Genomic DNA, 23,211 nt, shown 5'->3' on the forward strand with positions numbered 1-23,211 from the left:
GAGAGAATTCAGAAGCAACTCTGTTTCAGTCAGTACACGAGCTTGTCAAATATGTCAAATGTTTAAGATTTTCGGTGCTACTGTTGCACTTGCTAATAAACGCTTCTGTTTGAAATAACAAATCACGTCAAACGGAAAAAAGTTGACTTCGCATATACTCTCCTTTCCTCTAAAATTGATTTCACTAGCCTCTATCCACATTCCCCTTAAGGTTCTACATTTGGGAATTGTGAAAAAGATATGGATAGAGAGGGTATATATCATATGATACGGCCAAAACAAGCCTCGTCGAAATAAAGTTTTTAGACCCTAGGTCTCTTTGGCCCAAATCCGTTTCAAGACTTTTGGTATCGATTTAGCTTTATGATATGATAACATTATTATCAAACTTAGATCGAGTTCGTAGATGGGCAATATCGGTCCACTTCTTCTGGCTCCTCCAACACAAAAGGTAGAAATTTTCAAAAAAAATTACTACCAAAAAGATAAAGGATAATCCGATTTTTGTTCCAACCTTGAAAATACTAATATTTGCGCCAGTGCTAGGTCAGGTGCGAAAATGGACGATATCGGTCCACTCCATCAAGTACCCCCCCCCCACAAAGGGTCAAAATTTTGAATTATTATAACTCTTATAAAATGTGATGTAAGAGTCCTTCAAATTACACACATTAACATATTTTTATTACTCAAGACCTATATATTCCATATATAATGGTCACTCACTCTGGTACCTTCCCCGCAAAGGGTCAAAATTTCCATCAACACAAAGTCTGTTATAACTATGGTAGATATCGGACTATTTCTTCTGCTACCTCCCCTACAAAGGGTTCAAATTTTGAAAAAGAAAACGCTCAAAGAAAGCTAAATAAGCATCCAAATTTCTTCAAATTTCACACATACAAAATTTTTTTATGACAAGATCTGTTGGGAAGATAATATATCTGCGAACCCCTTCTGGTACCTCACCCACAAAGTCACACCTTTCAATACTTTTATTTGTCATATCTTGCGAAACAAATCAGCGATTCTTTACAACCTGCTACATATTTCCCGGTTGAAAATTGATGTACTTCAAGTTCAGCAATTCTATCCGCCGTTAGCACTATTGTATGTTCGTTGCTCTTCCATGATTCGATTGTAATTATTGTATCATGATGGGTCATGTAATTATTGTAGAATTGTAAACCCCATAAATTATATATAATCATGATCAGCATAGAATTCTAAGTCGATTTAGGGTTGTCGGTCAGACTTTCTGTTGAAATCACGAAACACATTATTTGACGTAGAGTTTTGAAATTTGACGCAAGAGTGTATATTGTGTCTAGAATGGTTGATATTGAAAGTGAGATATATCGGTCCACGGTTTGTTATAACCCTTATATAACGGTAGCTTCCGATATTCGGTATTTTGATAATTTAAGTTTTTAAGGGATTCTACATCTGGTGGCTGAACATTGGCTGTATGGGTCCATGTTTTAATATGGCCTCTATATAACGGCACCTAGATATTCGGTATTTTGATGGTTTATCCACTCATGTATTTCAAAACTAAAAAGGCGTCCATGCATCACACGATATGTGTAGCTTCCTAATATGAAAAAATTGACATTACTTTAGCTAGCAAAATGTCCGATTTCAAATATGCTGTTAAATCATCGGTATATGTAAAGGCTCCATCAAACAAAATATTTTTACATATGTAATGTCACATTTCCCATATGTAGAAGATACCAAAAATACGTAGTTTATTAGCTAAGTGTTATTTAATATGTATGTAAGTGTTATTTAATATATTTGCGTTAAAAATTCATCCTTGCAGTACAGGGTTGCCCATATTCGACGGACCTTTGGGCCCATTCCAATCGACGAGGCTTGTCCGCAGGCAACATTCTTTGCGTCAATTGAATTTTGTACGGGAACAAATGCAAATCAATGCGAATAATCCGTTGTAAAGTGGACCGAGCCATGCCCAACTGCTGAGAACGGCGTTTTTGGGATGTTCTTGGGGACCTCTCAACACTGGCTCGTACGGCAGCGATATTCTCGGCCGGTCGCCTTGGTCGACTTTTATATGACCTCTTCGGATTAGAAAGAGCCTTACCAATCGAAAATGTTTCGTATAAACGCTTAATGGTGTTCTTAGAAGGCCCACTTCTCACATTTTAAAAGCACGTTGAGTTTTCACAATTGACTTCTTGTAAATTTCAACTATTTCAGAGCGCTCGCGTGTATTTGTTCATGGTAAAAATCTGCTTGGACTGACGCTTCAAACGCGGTATGTCATTAAGCGATGTGACATCTCTGTCAAAAGTTATGGCGTTGCCAGATGGGTCCGTCGAATATGGGCAACCCTGTATTATAATTTTTTATAAAATACAATAGTTGTGATTCTACAATAATAATTATAATGTAATTATAGCAAAAGTTATGAGTCTTATGTAAAATGGGAATTTTCACATACTCACTAAAATACACATAGATAATAATAATTGTTACAATTTGCTGAGAATTTACCATGCCTTTCATGGAGGGCTAACTTCTATACCGAACCAAGTCTTGAAAAATAATTAGTGCCAATGTCTCCGTATATGGAAACTCTATAAATAAATATATATATATATATATATATATATATATATATATATATATATATATATATATATATATATATATATATATATATATATATATATATATATATATATATATATATATATATATATATATATATATATATATATATATATATATATATATATATATATTTTTTTTTTTTTTTTTTTTTTTTTATTTTTCATATTTTAGAGCCGTACTAAAATCCTGCCGTCGTTTTTCATTATAATTTGGCATTAATATGCCTAGCCATGACTTCAAGCTTTTTATGTATTTGCAGCCTTAGTACCCCATTTTCAACGGAATTGTTTCAAACCACGGTAGAACTAAGAAGGTAACGTTATGCAATCATATATTTGCAATTTTTTTTTTTTTAAATTATTCATTTGACAACATCTCGTTGTCAAAATGTTTGTTTACAAATCCATGGTACATACACAAAACAGAGATGGAAACCTTTTTTTTTTACCCATTTATTTGACAAGGAAAATTTCAGAAAAATGCAGAGTTGGGTATTATAATTTGAAATGTGGTTACCTTGATTCAATTGTACCATGGTTTCAAACTTGTTATTAAGAGCTTTAACCGGTTCTAGCACATTCTCTATGGGATTTGTTTCAAATTCGGTACTTGTAGTTCACAATAGGTTCTACAACCGGTGTCGAAACATTGTCCATATTGGTCCATGATTTTCATATAACCAGCGAACGAAAACGAAAAGACACAAACTTAAAATTTTTCAATCGTTTTGTACTCCATACAAAATAAAACCACAAACATTTCAATGCCAGAAGTACACAAAAAATACGATTGCCTTAATGTACTTCGGCGATGAGCTGCCGAGCTGTATCGTTGGCGAACGAATCAACGGGAAATGTTTGCTGTCCGAAATGGTGACTGGTACATTATGAGTTGTTATTCTTCGTATTATTTTTGAACTTTTTCACATTGTATAATGGTAAAGTAAATGAATAAACAGAAATAATTTGAACTTTTAATTAGTTTGTACATTATTTGTAATGAGTTAATATACAGGGAAACGTTTGCAATGAGTTTTGTACTGTTTCGTTTCCAATGTTGCGTCATCAAGCAGAGTACATTTCAGTTCTGTTTTTGTTTCCACTCATCTACACAAACAGTATCGGTATATCAGTATCGGTTTTGTTTCGTTTCATGCTTCGAAAAAATACAGAACGAAACGATTGCAAACGTTTTCAATATTTCATTTTCGTTTGCTGCATATAACGATATTCGGCCATATTCTGTATTTTAATGATCCCAGCCACGTTTTTCTACAGTGTTTTGAATTTGGTATTTAGGGCTCGCAATGGATAACAATTACCTTCTTAGTTCTACCATAGTTTGAAACAATTCCGTTGAAAATGGGGTACTAATAATCGAAATACCGAGTATTCGAAGGTACCCTTACATGAGGACTATAGTAAAACAGGAACATATTCAGACAAAATATCGAAAATCAGGAGGTACCGTTATATGGGTGCTATAGGAAAATATGGACCAATACAGCCAGAGGTAAAACCCGCTTTAAAGTTAATACCTAAATTCTGTTCATAAATGGGACTAAAATTATTAAAATACCGAATATCAGGAGGAACAGTTATATAGGAAAACGAGAACCTATACAGAAAAGTTTCTGCCACGGGAGGAAGAACCCGTAACAAACTCTTAGTGTTAAATTTAGAACAATTCCGTGGAAAATGTGACTAAAATCGTCAAATTATCATACCGAATATCGGTTGGTATCGTATTTTGGGGGCTATACGAAAAGAATTGTGCCAAATTTCAAAGCTCTCGTCAACCATTGTAAATAAGGGACTGCATCGTGATTTCAACAGTGATTTCTTCGCAAAAGAACAAAGGAGCGTAGGTTGAAGAAGTATAAATTATGGTCCGAAGAAAACTAAAACTCATTTGTTTTTTTACGAAGAAGCCAGCCAATGGCATAGAGCAGTAAAAACAGCCTTCTATGTGTTTTCACCTTATGCTATGTTCTCATTGCACTTTCAGTTATGTTGTTCGACCTCAGAATTAACCCGTTCATACGGCACAATTCGTAATTCATAGTAACATAATTCCTTTTTTCAAATTTTTTGTTTGTTGAATTGTATAGGAATTTGTGCGAAAGTACATGAAATTAGAATTAATAATAATAGAAGAAATTTTTGTTTTTCCTCCAAAGATTTATTTTACCTTTCATTTGACAATTTTCATTCGTGTTTTAAACTTTTTGTACAAATGATGACATTTTACTTAGATTTTTGTATTTTTATGTTTTTAAATTCGGTTGGAGAGTCACTTGTCAAAAAAGGTTCTATCGATACAAAAATTTGTAGTTTACTTTGTTTCCAGTTTTCCGTACCTCAGATGAGAGAGAAAACAAAATTTACTTTCGTTTGAATCCACATACCATTCAAAATGATATATTCCATTCATAATCTTCAGTCTTACTGAACTTTGAAATGTCATAATTTATTTTTTCGATAAATGTTCTCATTTGTTAGGGAAATCTTCGTTCGCTCAGAAAATTTTGTGTGGGGAAACAAGTAGATATTTCATAATTAATGGTCGAACAACGAATAGAGAGCGAATCAAGTATCATGTGAACTTGGCATTAAAACTAAACTTTTTGTTAATTTTATGATCGGGGAAAAATTGATCAAAAATTTATGAAAATACTTATTATTGCGTTTTTTTTTTTGGGAACATTGAATTTTCCTGATATATAATATAGATATAGAGATTTCTTTTATTTGGTGAAACTTGATGAAAAATATTATTGAAGCTTTGCAGGAGAATTTTGCATTTACTTATGAACTCCTTGCGTTTAGTAAGGTTTAGCCTTTTGATATGTTCTGATATATCGAAAAATAAAAGATCCCTTTGGAGACTATATTGAGGGTTCAAATTTTCAAGCAAAATATCCTTGTATTGTTGTCAATAATATTTCCGAAGACACTTTATATGCCTAAAATGCATGGATTCCATGGAATCCTAATTTCCCCTTTTCGAGCAACATCGAAAAATAGAATATGATGCATTTTTTTATCATTTTAATAGTGCTCTCACTCTAATTCTAGCTTTTTTAAAGGTCTGATTTTTGTTTTGTTATCCCTTAAGAAAAACTAAAGGATAAAGTTCACATTGCCGTTTCATTAAAATAAATGAATTCTTTCAGAGGTATTATTTCAACAGTGACATCTTCATTTTCTTTAAAAAATAAACAAAATGCATTTCTATTTAATTTAAAATAATATAAAATAAACGATTTGGGTTATCCATTTTTTATTTGAATAAATTTTGCTGTTATTACCATGAATTTAGTAACCTTTACGCTAAAAGATAAAAGGAAGATGGTCTGACCTTTTGCCTATCGGACAGCTCTTATATAAATAATAACGAAAAACGATTTATTTGTCCGACAGCAACATTCTTATACCCTCCACCATCGTATGGAGGGTATATTAAGTTTGTTATTCCGTTTGATCACCTCGAAATATACATTTTAGACCCCACAAAGTATATGTATTCTTCATCAGTCCGTCCGTCTGTGGAAATCACTTAAGCTTACGAACGACATATAACGGTACATATAACGGTACGGTGGAATCAGAATAAATGCCGAATATTATCGCTAAAATATTCTGAAGGGTGTATTAAAGCCTTGGGCACGCAAACATTTTGGCCGCAGACCTTGGACCACCCAAGAAGGGTTACAAAATGAGGTTACTCGCTTCATTTCCAGCGCACAATGGCCACCAAAATCTCCGGATACCAATCCGTTGGACTATTGTGTCTGGAGTATTTTGGAAAGCAAGGTTGGCACTAAAAAATATCAAAGTGTCGATCACCTCAAGCAAGCGCTTCGCCGGAAATGGGCCAAAATACCGCATAGCAACATTTGGGCAGCGTGTGACGGTTTCATTGGCCGTTTGAAGGCCATAATTCGTGCCAAAGGTGACCAATTCCAACAAATCTAAACTTATCCTAAAATTTGCTGCTATTTCTGACATTTTTTGCTTTCATTCAATAAAATTTAAAAAAAGTAAAAATTGTGGCGTTTGTATACACAAAATCGGAGATGGAAACTGTTTTCTATGCAGTGAAATTTGACAACTTGGACAGTCCAACACCGGTAAATACGTCACATCTTGAGTTAAAGACGTGGGTAAGAAACGCCCACATATCCTATTAAAACAATGAAGGCGAAGGGAAAACCACAAAAATCTTTTGGGCGACCCCAATGAGATAAAAACGAAAAACCTTCTATTAATAGCCAATAAAGAGATTAGTATTCTAACAAGCATCCTGGCCCTACAAGCTCATCTGTACAAGATACGTGGTGCAGATAACAGCATATTCATGTGAGGAAAATGATGAAACTTTGAAGAATTTTCTCCGCCGACCCCCAGCGTTTGCAAATATCAGGAGATCAATTCTGGTTTTATGAAAACGCAAAATGAAAAGTTTTTTTTACCGATTCATACAAATTCATAATAAGCAGTTTTGACTGGCTTAAGTCATCTGGTTAAAATCGAGCTAAGTCAATCAAAAACTCCTTTGTTCGTTTACGAAGAAGCTAGCCGATGACTTAAGCCAGTCAAAAAAGCCTTTTATGTACTCTCACCTTAAGGGAGCAAATGTCGGGACGCCTGCGCAAAAAAAGACAAATTTTGGTAATTTAACAATTAATAAATGAACTCTAATGTTTTTCAAAATAAAAACACGGTGCAATAACAAGAGATAGAATAAATCGATTAAAGAAACCAACTTTGACAGTTAAATTACTGAGAGTTGGCAAAATCTTACTGGAAAAATGTACTCATTAAGAATTATTCAGTAACCGGAGCTGATTGAAAAACGCTTGTTGTGTGGCAGATGCAAAAATGTTTACAAAATTCAGACAATAATTAATTTATTTATTTATTCAGATAATAAAAATTTAAAGTCGTATTATACCATTAAATAACTAATTTTGAATTATCATTTGATTTGGTTTCCTCAACAACTTAAAAATGTAACGCATACATTTTGGGAAACAGCTGTTTTCTTGCCAAATTTTACTGAATGTTCTTGTTCAATAACTTTTTGCAATAATTGTGAGAGAGAAAGTTCGCTTAGCAAACTTTGCTGAGTAATAAAAAAATTATCGTACATATTATTGCAAATTCAGTTTCAGGAAAATTATATTTTCGACGTCAATGAGCAATGAATTTTACAATTATAACAAAAGGGATTAAAAGAATTCTATGTTTTTTTATTGTATTTATATTGATTTGAATTAAAGTTATATATTGGCGCTTAATCTACTAGATACATTCGTAACAATATGTTCATAGAAAAAAATCATTTCAATTAAAGTTTAAATATTAAACATAGTCACAATGGCGCAACCAGAAAAGTAGTTTATCTTCGAAGGAAATAGGAAAAATCCAACCATTTTAAGAGTCATTATTTGCATTTAACAATTGGTTTGTTTATTTTACAATTCTTTTTATTTTTTAACTAATAACTAGATAAAGAAAATCATAAAACAGACAGACTAGGGGCACAAAAGAAAAAGATTGTATTTAGGAGGTAGCTTTGTTCTACCTTCTGTAACTGTGCCATAGGTAATTCCATGGTATAATTACTAAGGTAATCTCATCTTATTTGATGCCATGAAGGGATCAAATTTATATTTTGTAGTTCTTCCTTGAATGTAGTCGTACAGCTGCTGAGCTGTAACATTTTGTCATTTTCATCTCTTTTAGTAGGTATAAAAGTCAGGGACGAATATTTTCTAAATTAAATTTTGGTTCAAAGTGTCATTTTACTGCAGTTAAGACAAGCTTGCTGGTAGAAGATTGTCATCACGAATTTTTAGTCGTATTTGACTTAACTTCATTGCAGGAAACTGTCAGCGCACGTTTTCATTTCAGTTCAGAATCCTTATATCAGTTATCTAAAAGATTTTTGGCAACATATTCGGCAAGTTTTTCTGGGGTTTGGATTCTTAAAGACTGACTTAAAATAAAACGTCATAGGAGGACTATACAAGAACATATCGCAACTTTTCTTAATATGAAGGGTTTTAAATCTCTAATTTTATATGTTTAAACCCAAGCAATAAATAAATAAATAAAATTCCTCTTCCTAACAGTACGTTTATATATATGAGGGTTAACCCACTGGATTTGGATTTAAATTGTCATATCCATTGCTTTTACTTCAAATAAATCCTCTCAAAGTAGGTTAACCCTACAAAAAGTTCTAACGTAAACATGGCATAAGATATTGGGCATATGTGCCATATTCGATTTGGAAAATGAGTCTACCTCTATTGTTTTGCAATGGATACTTCCATGGTACAATAAAAATTATAACATATTACATTTTTGCTTAGTGTGTCCGACTTTTGTCACTCTTGTGTTTGTATTTATTATTTTTAATAATAAAAACAATATATTTTCAAAATCAATGGTTAAAAGAAGCCGCTTAAATGAATAATGAGACAGTTTAGGCTAAATCTCTGAAATAAAATCTTATTGTACTATGGGTAAAGGTGAGAATACATAAAACGCTTTTTTGACTGGCTTAAGTCATCGGCTGGCTTCTTCGCAAAAGAACAAAGGAGCGTAAGGGCTAAGTACATAAGAAGCTTGAAGTCATGGCACGGCCTATTTTGTGACATTTCACAAAGGAATTACAGAGCCACTCTCTCAGATGAGAGAGAAAACAAAATTTACTTTCGTTTGAATCCACATACCATTCAAAATGATATATTCCATTCATAATCTTCAGTCTTACTGAACTTTGAAATGTCATAATTTATTTTTTCGATAAATGTTCTCATTTGTTAGGGAAATCTTCGTTCGCTCAGAAAATTTTGTGTGGGGAAACAAGTAGATATTTCATAATTAATGGTCGAACAACGAATAGAGAGCGAATCAAGTATCATGTGAACTTGGCATTAAAACTAAACTTTTTGTTAATTTTATGATCGGGGAAAAATTGATCAAAAATTTATGAAAATACTTATTATTGCGTTTTTTTTTTGGGAACATTGAATTTTCCTGATATATAATATAGATATAGAGATTTCTTTTATTTGGTGAAACTTGATGAAAAATATTATTGAAGCTTTGCAGGAGAATTTTGCATTTACTTATGAACTCCTTGCGTTTAGTAAGGTTTAGCCTTTTGATATGTTCTGATATATCGAAAAATAAAAGATCCCTTTGGAGACTATATTGAGGGTTCAAATTTTCAAGCAAAATATCCTTGTATTGTTGTCAATAATATTTCCGAAGACACTTTATATGCCTAAAATGCATGGATTCCATGGAATCCTAATTTCCCCTTTTCGAGCAACATCGAAAAATAGAATATGATGCATTTTTTATCATTTTAATAGTGCTCTCACTCTAATTCTAGCTTTTTTAAAGGTCTGATTTTTGTTTTGTTATCCCTTAAGAAAAACTAAAGGATAAAGTTCACATTGCCGTTTCATTAAAATAAATGAATTCTTTCAGAGGTATTATTTCAACAGTGACATCTTCATTTTCTTTAAAAAATAAACAAAATGCATTTCTATTTAATTTAAAATAATATAAAATAAACGATTTGGGTTATCCATTTTTTATTTGAATAAATTTTGCTGTTATTACCATGAATTTAGTAAGCTTTACGCTAAAAGATAAAAGGAAGATGGTCTGACCTTTTGCCTATCGGACAGCTCTTATATAAATAATAACGAAAAACGATTTATTTGTCCGACAGCAACATTCTTATACCCTCCACCATCGTATGGAGGGTATATTAAGTTTGTTATTCCGTTTGATCACCTCGAAATATACATTTTAGACCCCACAAAGTATATGTATTCTTCATCAGTCCGTCCGTCTGTGGAAATCACTTAAGCTTACGAACGACATATAACGGTACATATAACGGTACGGTGGAATCAGAATAAATGCCGAATATTATCGCTAAAATATTCTGAAGGGTGTATTAAAGCCTTGGGCACGCAAACATTTTGGCCGCAGACCTTGGACCACCCAAGAAGGGTTACAAAATGAGGTTACTCGCTTCATTTCCAGCGCACAATGGCCACCAAAATCTCCGGATACCAATCCGTTGGACTATTGTGTCTGGAGTATTTTGGAAAGCAAGGTTGGCACTAAAAAATATCAAAGTGTCGATCACCTCAAGCAAGCGCTTCGCCGGAAATGGGCCAAAATACCGCATAGCAACATTTGGGCAGCGTGTGACGGTTTCATTGGCCGTTTGAAGGCCATAATTCGTGCCAAAGGTGACCAATTCCAACAAATCTAAACTTATCCTAAAATTTGCTGCTATTTCTGACATTTTTTGCTTTCATTCAATAAAATTTAAAAAAAGTAAAAATTGTGGCGTTTGTATACACAAAATCGGAGATGGAAACTGTTTTCTATGCAGTGAAATTTGACAACTTGGACAGTCCAACACCGGTAAATACGTCACATCTTGAGTTAAAGACGTGGGTAAGAAACGCCCACATATCCTATTAAAACAATGAAGGCGAAGGGAAAACCACAAAAATCTTTTGGGCGACTCCAATGAGATAAAAACGAAAAACCTTCTATTAATAGCCAATAAAGAGATTAGTATTCTAACAAGCATCCTGGCCCTACAAGCTCATCTGTACAAGATACGTGGTGCAGATAACAGCATATTCATGTGAGGAAAATGATGAAACTTTGAAGAATTTTCTCCGCCGACCCCCAGCGTTTGCAAATATCAGGAGATCAATTCTGGTTTTATGAAAACGCAAAATGAAAAGTTTTTTTACCGATTCATACAAATTCATAATAAGCAGTTTTGACTGGCTTAAGTCATCTGGTTAAAATCGAGCTAAGTCAATCAAAAACTCCTTTGTTCGTTTACGAAGAAGCTAGCCGATGACTTAAGCCAGTCAAAAAAGCCTTTTATGTACTCTCACCTTAAGGGAGCAAATGTCGGGACGCCTGCGCAAAAAAAGACAAATTTTGGTAATTTAACAATTAATAAATGAACTCTAATGTTTTTCAAAATAAAAACACGGTGCAATAACAGGAGATAGAATAAATCGATTAAAGAAACCAACTTTGACAGTTAAATTACTGAGAGTTGGCAAAATCTTACTGGAAAAATGTACTCATTAAGAATTATTCAGTAACCGGAGCTGATTGAAAAACGCTTGTTGTGTGGCAGATGCAAAAATGTTTACAAAATTCAGACAATAATTAATTTATTTATTTATTCAGATAATAAAAATTTAAAGTCGTATTATACCATTAAATAACTAATTTTGAATTATCATTTGATTTGGTTTCCTCAACAACTTAAAAATGTAACGCATACATTTTGGGAAACAGCTGTTTTCTTGCCAAATTTTACTGAATGTTCTTGTTCAATAACTTTTTGCAATAATTGTGAGAGAGAAAGTTCGCTTAGCAAACTTTGCTGAGTAATAAAAAAATTATCGTACATATTATTGCAAATTCAGTTTCAGGAAAATTATATTTTCGACGTCAATGAGCAATGAATTTTACAATTATAACAAAAGGGATTAAAAGAATTCTATGTTTTTTTATTGTATTTATATTGATTTGAATTAAAGTTATATATTGGCGCTTAATCTACTAGATACATTCGTAACAATATGTTCATAGAAAAAAATCATTTCAATTAAAGTTTAAATATTAAACATAGTCACAATGGCGCAACCAGAAAAGTAGTTTATCTTCGAAGGAAATAGGAAAAATCCAACCATTTTAAGAGTCATTATTTGCATTTAACAATTGGTTTGTTTATTTTACAATTCTTTTTATTTTTTAACTAATAACTAGATAAAGAAAATCATAAAACAGACAGACTAGGGGCACAAAAGAAAAAGATTGTATTTAGGAGGTAGCTTTGTTCTACCTTCTGTAACTGTGCCATAGGTAATTCCATGGTATAATTACTAAGGTAATCTCATCTTATTTGATGCCATGAAGGGATCAAATTTATATTTTGTAGTTCTTCCTTGAATGTAGTCGTACAGCTGCTGAGCTGTAACATTTTGTCATTTTCATCTCTTTTAGTAGGTATAAAAGTCAGGGACGAATATTTTCTAAATTAAATTTTGGTTCAAAGTGTCATTTTACTGCAGTTAAGACAAGCTTGCTGGTAGAAGATTGTCATCACGAATTTTTAGTCGTATTTGACTTAACTTCATTGCAGGAAACTGTCAGCGCACGTTTTCATTTCAGTTCAGAATCCTTATATCAGTTATCTAAAAGATTTTTGGCAACATATTCGGCAAGTTTTTCTGGGGTTTGGATTCTTAAAGACTGACTTAAAATAAAACGTCATAGGAGGACTATACAAGAACATATCGCAACTTTTCTTAATATGAAGGGTTTTAAATCTCTAATTTTATATGTTTAAACCCAAGCAATAAATAAATAAATAAAATTCCTCTTCCTAACAGTACGTTTATATATATGAGGGTTAACCCACTGGATTTGGATTTAAATTGTCATATCCATTGCTTTTACTTCAAATAAATCCTCTCAAAGTAGGTTAACCCTACAAAAAGTTCTAACGTAAACATGGCATAAGATATTGGGCATATGTGCCATATTCGATTTGGAAAATGAGTCTACCTCTATTGTTTTGCAATGGATACTTCCATGGTACAATAAAAATTATAACATATTACATTTTTGCTTAGTGTGTCCGACTTTTGTCACTCTTGTGTTTGTATTTATTATTTTTAATAATAAAAACAATATATTTTCAAAATCAATGGTTAAAAGAAGCCGCTTAAATGAATAATGAGACAGTTTAGAGGTGAGAATACATAAAACGCTTTTTTGACTGGCTTAAGTCATCGGCTGGCTTCTTCGCAAAAGAACAAAGGAGCGTAAGGGCTAAGTACATAAGAAGCTTGAAGTCATGGCACGGCCTATTTTGTGACATTTCACAAAGGAATTACAGAGCCACTCTCTCAGATGAGAGAGAAAACAAAATTTACTTTCGTTTGAATCCACATACCATTCAAAATGATATATTCCATTCATAATCTTCAGTCTTACTGAACTTTGAAATGTCATAATTTATTTTTTCGATAAATGTTCTCATTTGTTAGGGAAATCTTCGTTCGCTCAGAAAATTTTGTGTGGGGAAACAAGTAGATATTTCATAATTAATGGTCGAACAACGAATAGAGAGCGAATCAAGTATCATGTGAACTTGGCATTAAAACTAAACTTTTTGTTAATTTTATGATCGGGGAAAAATTGATCAAAAATTTATGAAAATACTTATTATTGCGTTTTTTTTTTTTGGGAACATTGAATTTTCCTGATATATAATATAGATATAGAGATTTCTTTTATTTGGTGAAACTTGATGAAAAATATTATTGAAGCTTTGCAGGAGAATTTTGCATTTACTTATGAACTCCTTGCGTTTAGTAAGGTTTAGCCTTTTGATATGTTCTGATATATCGAAAAATAAAAGATCCCTTTGGAGACTATATTGAGGGTTCAAATTTTCAAGCAAAATATCCTTGTATTGTTGTCAATAATATTTCCGAAGACACTTTATATGCCTAAAATGCATGGATTCCATGGAATCCTAATTTCCCCTTTTCGAGCAACATCGAAAAATAGAATATGATGCATTTTTTTATCATTTTAATAGTGCTCTCACTCTAATTCTAGCTTTTTTAAAGGTCTGATTTTTGTTTTGTTATCCCTTAAGAAAAACTAAAGGATAAAGTTCACATTGCCGTTTCATTAAAATAAATGAATTCTTTCAGAGGTATTATTTCAACAGTGACATCTTCATTTTCTTTAAAAAATAAACAAAATGCATTTCTATTTAATTTAAAATAATATAAAATAAACGATTTGGGTTATCCATTTTTTATTTGAAAAAATTTTGCTGTTATTACCATGAATTTAGTAACCTTTACGCTAAAAGATAAAAGGAAGATGGTCTGACCTTTTGCCTATCGGACAGCTCTTATATAAATAATAACGAAAAACGATTTATTTGTCCGACAGCAACATTCTTATACCCTCCACCATCGTATGGAGGGTATATTAAGTTTGTTATTCCGTTTGATCACCTCGAAATATACATTTTAGACCCCACAAAGTATATGTATTCTTCATCAGTCCGTCCGTCTGTGGAAATCACTTAAGCTTACGAACGACATATAACGGTACATATAACGGTACGGTGGAATCAGAATAAATGCCGAATATTATCGCTAAAATATTCTGAAGGGTGTATTAAAGCCTTGGGCACGCAAACATTTTGGCCGCAGACCTTGGACCACCCAAGAAGGGTTACAAAATGAGGTTACTCGCTTCATTTCCAGCGCACAATGGCCACCAAAATCTCCGGATACCAATCCGTTGGACTATTGTGTCTGGAGTATTTTGGAAAGCAAGGTTGGCACTAAAAAATATCAAAGTGTCGATCACCTCAAGCAAGCGCTTCGCCGGAAATGGGCCAAAATACCGCATAGCAACATTTGGGCAGCGTGTGACGGTTTCATTGGCCGTTTGAAGGCCATAATTCGTGCCAAAGGTGACCAATTCCAACAAATCTAAACTTATCCTAAAATTTGCTGCTATTTCTGACATTTTTTGCTTTCATTCAATAAAATTTAAAAAAAGTAAAAATTGTGGCGTTTGTATACACAAAATCGGAGATGGAAACTGTTTTCTATGCAGTGAAATTTGACAACTTGGACAGTCCAACACCGGTAAATACGTCACATCTTGAGTTAAAGACGTGGGTAAGAAACGCCCACATATCCTATTAAAACAATGAAGGCGAAGGGAAAACCACAAAAATCTTTTAGGCGACCCCAATGAGATAAAAACGAAGAACCTTCTATTAATAGCCAATAAAGAGATTAGTATTCTAACAAGCATCCTGGCCCTACAAGCTCATCTGTACAAGATACGTGGTGCAGATAACAGCATATTCATGTGAGGAAGATGATGAAACTTTGAAGAATTTTCTCCGCCGACCCCCAGCGTTTGCAAATATCAGGAGATCAATTCTGGTTTTATGAAAACGCAAAATGAAAAGTTTTTTTTACCGTTTCATACAAATTCATAATAAGCAGTTTTGACTGGCTTAAGTCATCTGGTTAAAATCGAGCTAAGTCAATCAAAAACTCCTTTGTTCGTTTACGAAGAAGCTAGCCGATGACTTAAGCCAGTCAAAAAAGCCTTTTATGTACTCTCACCTTAAGGGAGCAAATGTCGGGACGCCTGCGCAAAAAAAGACAAATTTTGGTAATTTAACAATTAATAAATGAACTCTAATGTTTTTCAAAATAAAAACACGGTGCAATAACAGGAGATAGAATATATCGATTAAAGAAACCAACTTTGACAGTTAAATTACTGAGAGTTGGCAAAATCTTACTGGAAAAATGTACTCATTAAGAATTATTCAGTAACCGGAGCTGATTGAAAAACGCTTGTTGTGTGGCAGATGCAAAAATGTTTACAAAATTCAGACAATAATTAATTTATTTATTTATTCAGATAATAAAAATTTAAAGTCGTATTATACCATTAAATAACTAATTTTGAATTATCATTTGATTTGGTTTCCTCAACAACTTAAAAATGTAACGCATACATTTTGGGAAACAGCTGTTTTCTTGCCAAATTTTACTGAATGTTCTTGTTCAATAACTTTTTGCAATAATTGTGAGAGAGAAAGTTCGCTTAGCAAACTTTGCTGAGTAATAAAAAAATTATCGTACATATTATTGCAAATTCAGTTTCAGGAAAATTATATTTTCGACGTCAATGAGCAATGAATTTTACAATTATAACAAAAGGGATTAAAAGAATTCTATGTTTTTTTATTGTATTTATATTGATTTGAATTAAAGTTATATATTGGCGCTTAATCTACTAGATACATTCGTAACAATATGTTCATAGAAAAAAATCATTTCAATTAAAGTTTAAATATTAAACATAGTCACAATGGCGCAACCAGAAAAGTAGTTTATCTTCGAAGGAAATAGGAAAAATCCAACCATTTTAAGAGTCATTACTTGCATTTAACAATTGGTTTGTTTATTTTACAATTCTTTTTATTTTTTTACTAATAACTAGATAAAGAAAATCATAAAACAGACAGACTAGGGGCACAAAAGAAAAAGATTGTATTTAGGAGGTAGCTTTGTTCTACCTTCTGTAACTGTGCCATAGGTAATTCCATGGTATAATTACTAAGGTAATCTCATCTTATTTGATGCCATGAAGGGATCAAATTTATATTTTGTAGTTCTTCCTTGAATGTAGTCGTACAGCTGCTGAGCTGTAACATTTTGTCATTTTCATCTCTTTTAGTAGGTATAAAAGTCAGGGACGAATATTTTCTAAATTAAATTTTGGTTCAAAGTGTCATTTTACTGCAGTTAAGACAAGCTTGCTGGTAGAAGATTGTCATCACGAATTTTTAGTCGTATTTGACTTAACTTCATTGTAGGAAACTGTCAGCGCACGTTTTCATTTCAGTTCAGAATCCTTATATCAGTTATCTAAAAGATTTTTGGCAACATATTCGGCAAGTTTTTCTGGGGTTTGGATTCTTAAAGACTGACTTAAAATAAAACGTCATAGGAGGACTATACAAGAACATATCGCAACTTTTCTTAATATGAAGGGTTTTAAATCTCTAATTTTATATGTTTAAACCCAAGCAATAAATAAATAAATAAAATTCCTCTTCCTAACAGTACGTTTATATATATGAGGGTTAACCCACTGGATTTGGATTTAAATTGTCATATCCATTGCTTTTACTTCAAATAAATCCTCTCAAAGTAGGTTAACCCTACAAAAAGTTCTAACGTAAACATGGCATAAGATATTGGGCATATGTGCCATATTCGATTTGGCAAATGAGTCTACCTCTATTGTTTTGCAATGGATACTTCCATGGTACAATAAAAATTATTACATATTACATTTTTGCTTAGTGTGTCCGACTTTTGTCACTCTTGTGTTTGTATTTATTATTTTTAATAATAAAAACAATATATTTTCAAAATCAATGGTTAAAAGAAGCCGCTTAAATGAATAATGAGACAGTTTAGGCTAAATCTCTGAAATAAAATCTTATTGTACTATGGGTAAAGGTGAGAATACATAAAACGCTTTTTTGACTGGCTTAAGTCATCGGCTGGCTTCTTCGCAAAAGAACAAAGGAGCGTAAGGGCTAAGTACATAAGAAGCTTGAAGTCATGGCACGGCCTATTTTGTGACATTTCACAAAGGAATTACAGAGCCGCACTAAAATCCTGCCGTCGTTTTTCATTATAATTTGGCATTAATATGCCTAGCCATGACTTCAAGCTTTTTATGTATTTGCGGCCTAAGTCTACGCATTCATTAAATTTTTTATAATTCCTTTTTTATTTTCAATATGCTAAAAACAAAAAAGTTATGTTCCATGGGAAAATTTAACATATTTAACTTTCAAAACTACAATTTCCTACTTAAAAATATACGCATAACTTGGGTTCTGTGGCATATAATATAACATTGCTAATGGTTTGAAACTCCCAGCTCCAATATATTCATTGCACAATTACAAAGGTCTCATGTCATTATATTTTCAGTGCTTATACCCGCCACCATGGAAAGTGGGGTATATTAAATCTGCAATTCCGTTTTAATTATCTCTAAATATTCATAGCTACCCCATAAAGTAAATACAATTCTGATTTATGTCTGTCTGTTGAAATTTAGATACAGCCCACATTATTTCAAGTGGAGTTTAAAATAATGTGGGCTTTGCGTCTAGAATGGTTGGTAATGAATGTGAAGTACAGTATGTCACACTCTAAACAGTTTATATTTAGCTAAACTATAATGCAGATCAATTGATGTTTTTTGTAAATTTGACGAAAACTACAACCAAAATCAAAACTACTACGATTTACAAGTATCCCATGATTCTTTACACAAATCACATTTTTCATTTGTTTGGTAATAAATTCGTCGAATAACGACACTTTACTGTTAGTTAAGCTTTGTATTTTATATCTTTTATTGTTTCTTAAGATCGTAAATTGCTGTTGGATGAATAAGTAAGATGTGAGATTGAACATTTTTCTTTTTTCGTGAAGTGTTTCATCTACAAATACTTAAAACAAACTTTGTACAAAAAGACTGGACAAAATGCATTATGGAAAAATAGTTAATGTGAAAACTAGGTAGAGGCGCTACTCACAACAGAGACATGTTAGCTTAAAAATATAATTACAGAGCAGTTTTTCGAATAACATTTTCTGTAAACCAAAATTTGACCTCAAAATAGTATTCAATTGACGTTTCCTATTAATTAAAAATTGCATTTTCTGTTAAAACAACTTAACATTGGTAACTATGTTGTTACGATATCATTACAACAGAGGTATTTACACCTGGTGGCAATATTTTGACTCTACCTTGTCCCATCCAAAGACATATAATATAATAAGATGGGAACAAAGACATATAATATAATAAGATGGGACATTACATTGTGTTTTTCTTCAATAGATGGCGTTGGTAGTAGAAAAAATATGTTATGTCACGATATCGTGACATAGCATTATGTTATAATTTAACAGAGCTGACGCTTTTTAAGGGTTGTTGTTGATTTTTATCGATTAAATGTACAAGGAAATGCTCTGGAATAGATTTTTGAGAGCATGTCTATCATACATGACTTTTTTTCCGCGTATTTTTCCAAAAATTTTAACAAATGATTTGTGTCTGCAATTCATAGAGTAACAGCTCGGTCCAAACTTACAATACCCTCCACCATTTGGAACGAATTTAGAAATTTTCAAAAAATAAAATACTTAAAAAACTCGTTTAAAATGTAAAAATACAGAATATAGCCGTTATATTGGGGTCTATACGACGTGGACCTACATAGGCATTGTTTGTCATAAGTCATTATCATATTCAAATTCGAAACTTGAAATAAACGGTTAATAATGTAGCTAAAATCATCAGTATATCGTATATAGGGAGGTACCGTTAAATCGGAGCTGTGCGAAGACTTGGGCCAGCATACACAATTTTCTGTCATAGGCTGTAGCATCCATTACGAACTTCAACATCTCAAACAAATTCGGTGAGTATTGTACCTCGTCAAAATACCGAATACAGGGAGGTACTGGTATTTGGGCAGGTACATGGACCTGTATACGAAGACATAGACCTTCATTGAAATACCGAATATCTGGAGGTATATGGGGGCTATAACGTGGACCTACATGGCCCATTTACGAACTTAAACTGCCTACTGGAAAAATAAACATGTGTGCAAAATTTTAGCCTACTATCTCAATTCGTTCGATAGATAGCATGATTACAACAGACAGGCAGACGAACGTCGCTAAATCGACTTAGAATTTTACGCTGATTAAGAATATACATTGTTGGATCTGACATGAGTATTTCGAGGACTTACAAACCGAATGACAAAGTTAATATACCCTCCATAGTATGGTGGAGGGTATAAAACCATAATTACAGAAACAAAAACAAATAAAAACTTGAAAAATCCAAAATTTTGGTTATATTCCATAGACCTTTCCAAAAATGTGCATATTTTTTTCTTTGTGGTTTAAATCAGTTAACATTGGCGACTATGTTGTTATGATATCGTAACAACGGAGGTATTTTCACAGGGTTGCCATATTTTGACTTTGTCTTGAATAATTTTTTCTGCAAAAATTTAAATTCCAAAATTGGTTTGACAGTTCATTGTACCAGCTTCTGTGTCGATGCGACTACCTGTGTTCTTCTATCATGGTTCCTATACAGAAGCCAGTCAAAAAAGCGTTTTATGTATTATCACCTCAATATTTTTTTAAACGTCTGCTAACACAAAATGGCAGTGAGTGGATGCAACTAAATTGAAATTAGCTCTAACATCAAAATAGGTCAGCGCCAAAAAGCAGCATGGCAGCTACATTTCGAGTTTGGTGTTGCTTGTAAAAATTGCGATAAAAATCGCGTTTTTATACATTTGACATTTTCATTTCATTTGAAATCGTGAAAACTTTATAATATCGTCAAGTAGACAGTATGACACAGACACATACCCGTTCTTTTAATGACCTTTTTGCATAAATGCTGCTGTATTTCATTAATGCAGCGTACAATTTTCTCATCGGCCAATTTTCTTCCATCGACTTAAAAAAACTCTAAGTTTCAAATCGCACTTTCTAGCTGCTTAAAGCAAAATAACACGACCGGGAAATGCTTGATGTTGCAATTGAAATATTTATTTGGCTGTGTTACGTGTGGCGTCGTCTTGTCACACATGCCTAAAAATTTATTTCATTTCTAGTTAGGAGAAAACTGGTTATCATTTCAAGATACCGATCACGGTTGACTATTTACACTTAACCTGCCTCATTTTCATAACACTAGAGGATTTTTGACATCCCAAATTTGAGAATTCTGCTTATTGACAAAGACGTCAAAATGGAAATGGGCTTCGTCACTGAAAATGATTTTAACTGTAAAATCAGCATTTCCATGTTGTATCTCCAATACCCAATTAACATAATGTCCTTGTTATGGATGAAGATTCAAATCTTTCGTCAAAATTCGCAGCATAGTGGATTTGGAGACAATAATTAGCCAAGCTCGGTGTTGAATTGAGGTGGATAGCTGCGACTTTTCCGTCGATCGAACTGGTTAAAGGGGCGTTGTTGTCTTTACATTACTAACAGACAGCGTTCCGAATTGAACCAATTAAGGAGCAGGTACATAAAGCGCTTTTTTACTGACTTAAAGATGAAAATAAATAATACGCTTTTTGACTGGCTCAGGCCCATTTATTAGGTCGTGTAAATGGCGAATTGGCTTAAAATCAGCTGTTTTACTTCTTCGTACTGTTAAAATTTCTTCTGAAGCGAATAATAATTCGCCTCAGTTTATATTTTTTGTGGCGAATTTGTAAACATCTAAGGGAAAAACAAAGCAATGCATACGAAACAAAGCACAGTAATAAAATTAAACAGAAAGCAAGACGTTTCAATGAAAATACTTTTGACAACTTGTGATTCATTTTGCCTTGCGTTTTCGTACTTTGGAATGGAGAAAAAATCAGATTTGCGGTCAAGCAGCCAGAACAGAATTAGGTGTGTCTGTTTACCCTAAAATTGGTAGCAACTATTACTTTTATAATTTTGACAGTGCTTTTCTTCTTGCAATCATTTTCTATTATTCTTCTTCTCCTTCCGGTGATTTATATTTGGGTAAGCACATTTAAAACATATATATTTTGATAATGACAAGCCTAAGAGTAGATAAAAGGCTTTTTTAACAAAGATGTTTTATGTTGATTTAGTTCGATATTAGCCAGATGGTCCTTTGTTCTTTTCCGAAAAAGCCAACCGATGACTTAAGCCAGTCAAAAAACCTTTTATGTATTCTCACCTCAATGGTTTAGTTTTATGGCTCATTATAATTTTTTGTGTTTACCTCATTACTTTTTTCCTAGCAAAAGATAATTAAACTCTGAGTAAGAAACTGCTGGACAATTACTGCAGGAAAATAGCCAGACAGGCCTATTGTGTGATGACAACTTGTCATTTTTTTCGGCGAATTTCAAATAAACAAATGTATTTTGACAGAACGGGTGAAATCACCTGGGCTAATCGGACGACCTAATAATTGGGCCATGGACTGGCTCAAGTCATCGGCTGGCTTCATCGGACAAAGAAGAACAAAGGATCGTAGGGCCAAAATCAAACTAAGTCAACCTTAATTAAGTATCCATATACATTTTTTTGACGTTTATGCATGGTAGAAGAAAATAGGCAGACCCATCGACAAAGCTGCTGGGACAATGAACTGTCAAACTAATTTTGAAATTGAAAGTTGAATGAAAAGTCATTTAAATTTGTAAAAATTGTTAAAAACTCGAATTATAATAACCTCCGAATGAGAAAATAACATTTAAAAATCTACTCATATTTGAAAAAACATTTAAATTTTTTTGATATATCAATGCTCCCAAGCGTTGATGCAAGATTTTTGTCTGTTTCGTTGGGTTTCGCTGATCAGTAAATATGAATATATTGATGAGTTGAGTTGAGAATACATAAAACACTTTTTTGACTAGTTTAAGGTGAGAATATGGTAGAACTAGTGTGGAAATACATAAAGCGCGTAGTTGGCTGGCGTCTTCGTAGTTGAACAAAGGAGTTTTAGGTTGACTTAGTTCGATGTTGGGTCCAGGCTCCCTTGTTCATTTCCGAAGAAGCCAGATAAGCGCTTTGTCTATTCCCACCTTAAGAAGATAAAGTCATGCAATCATATGTTTACAATTTTTTTCAAATTTATACATTTAACAACATCTCATTGTCAAAATCTATATTCAAAAATACAATGATACACAAAAAATCAGACGGGAACTGTTTTCTATGCATTTAAATTTGACAAGCAAAATTACCGAAAATAAAGAGCTGGGAACGCTAATTTGAAATGAGGTTACCTTTATTTCATTGTACCATGGGTG

This window comes from Musca domestica, unplaced genomic scaffold (assembly GCF_030504385.1).
Source record: "Musca domestica strain aabys unplaced genomic scaffold, Musca_domestica.polishedcontigs.V.1.1 10, whole genome shotgun sequence".
Classification (NCBI taxonomy): domain Eukaryota; kingdom Metazoa; phylum Arthropoda; class Insecta; order Diptera; family Muscidae; genus Musca; species Musca domestica.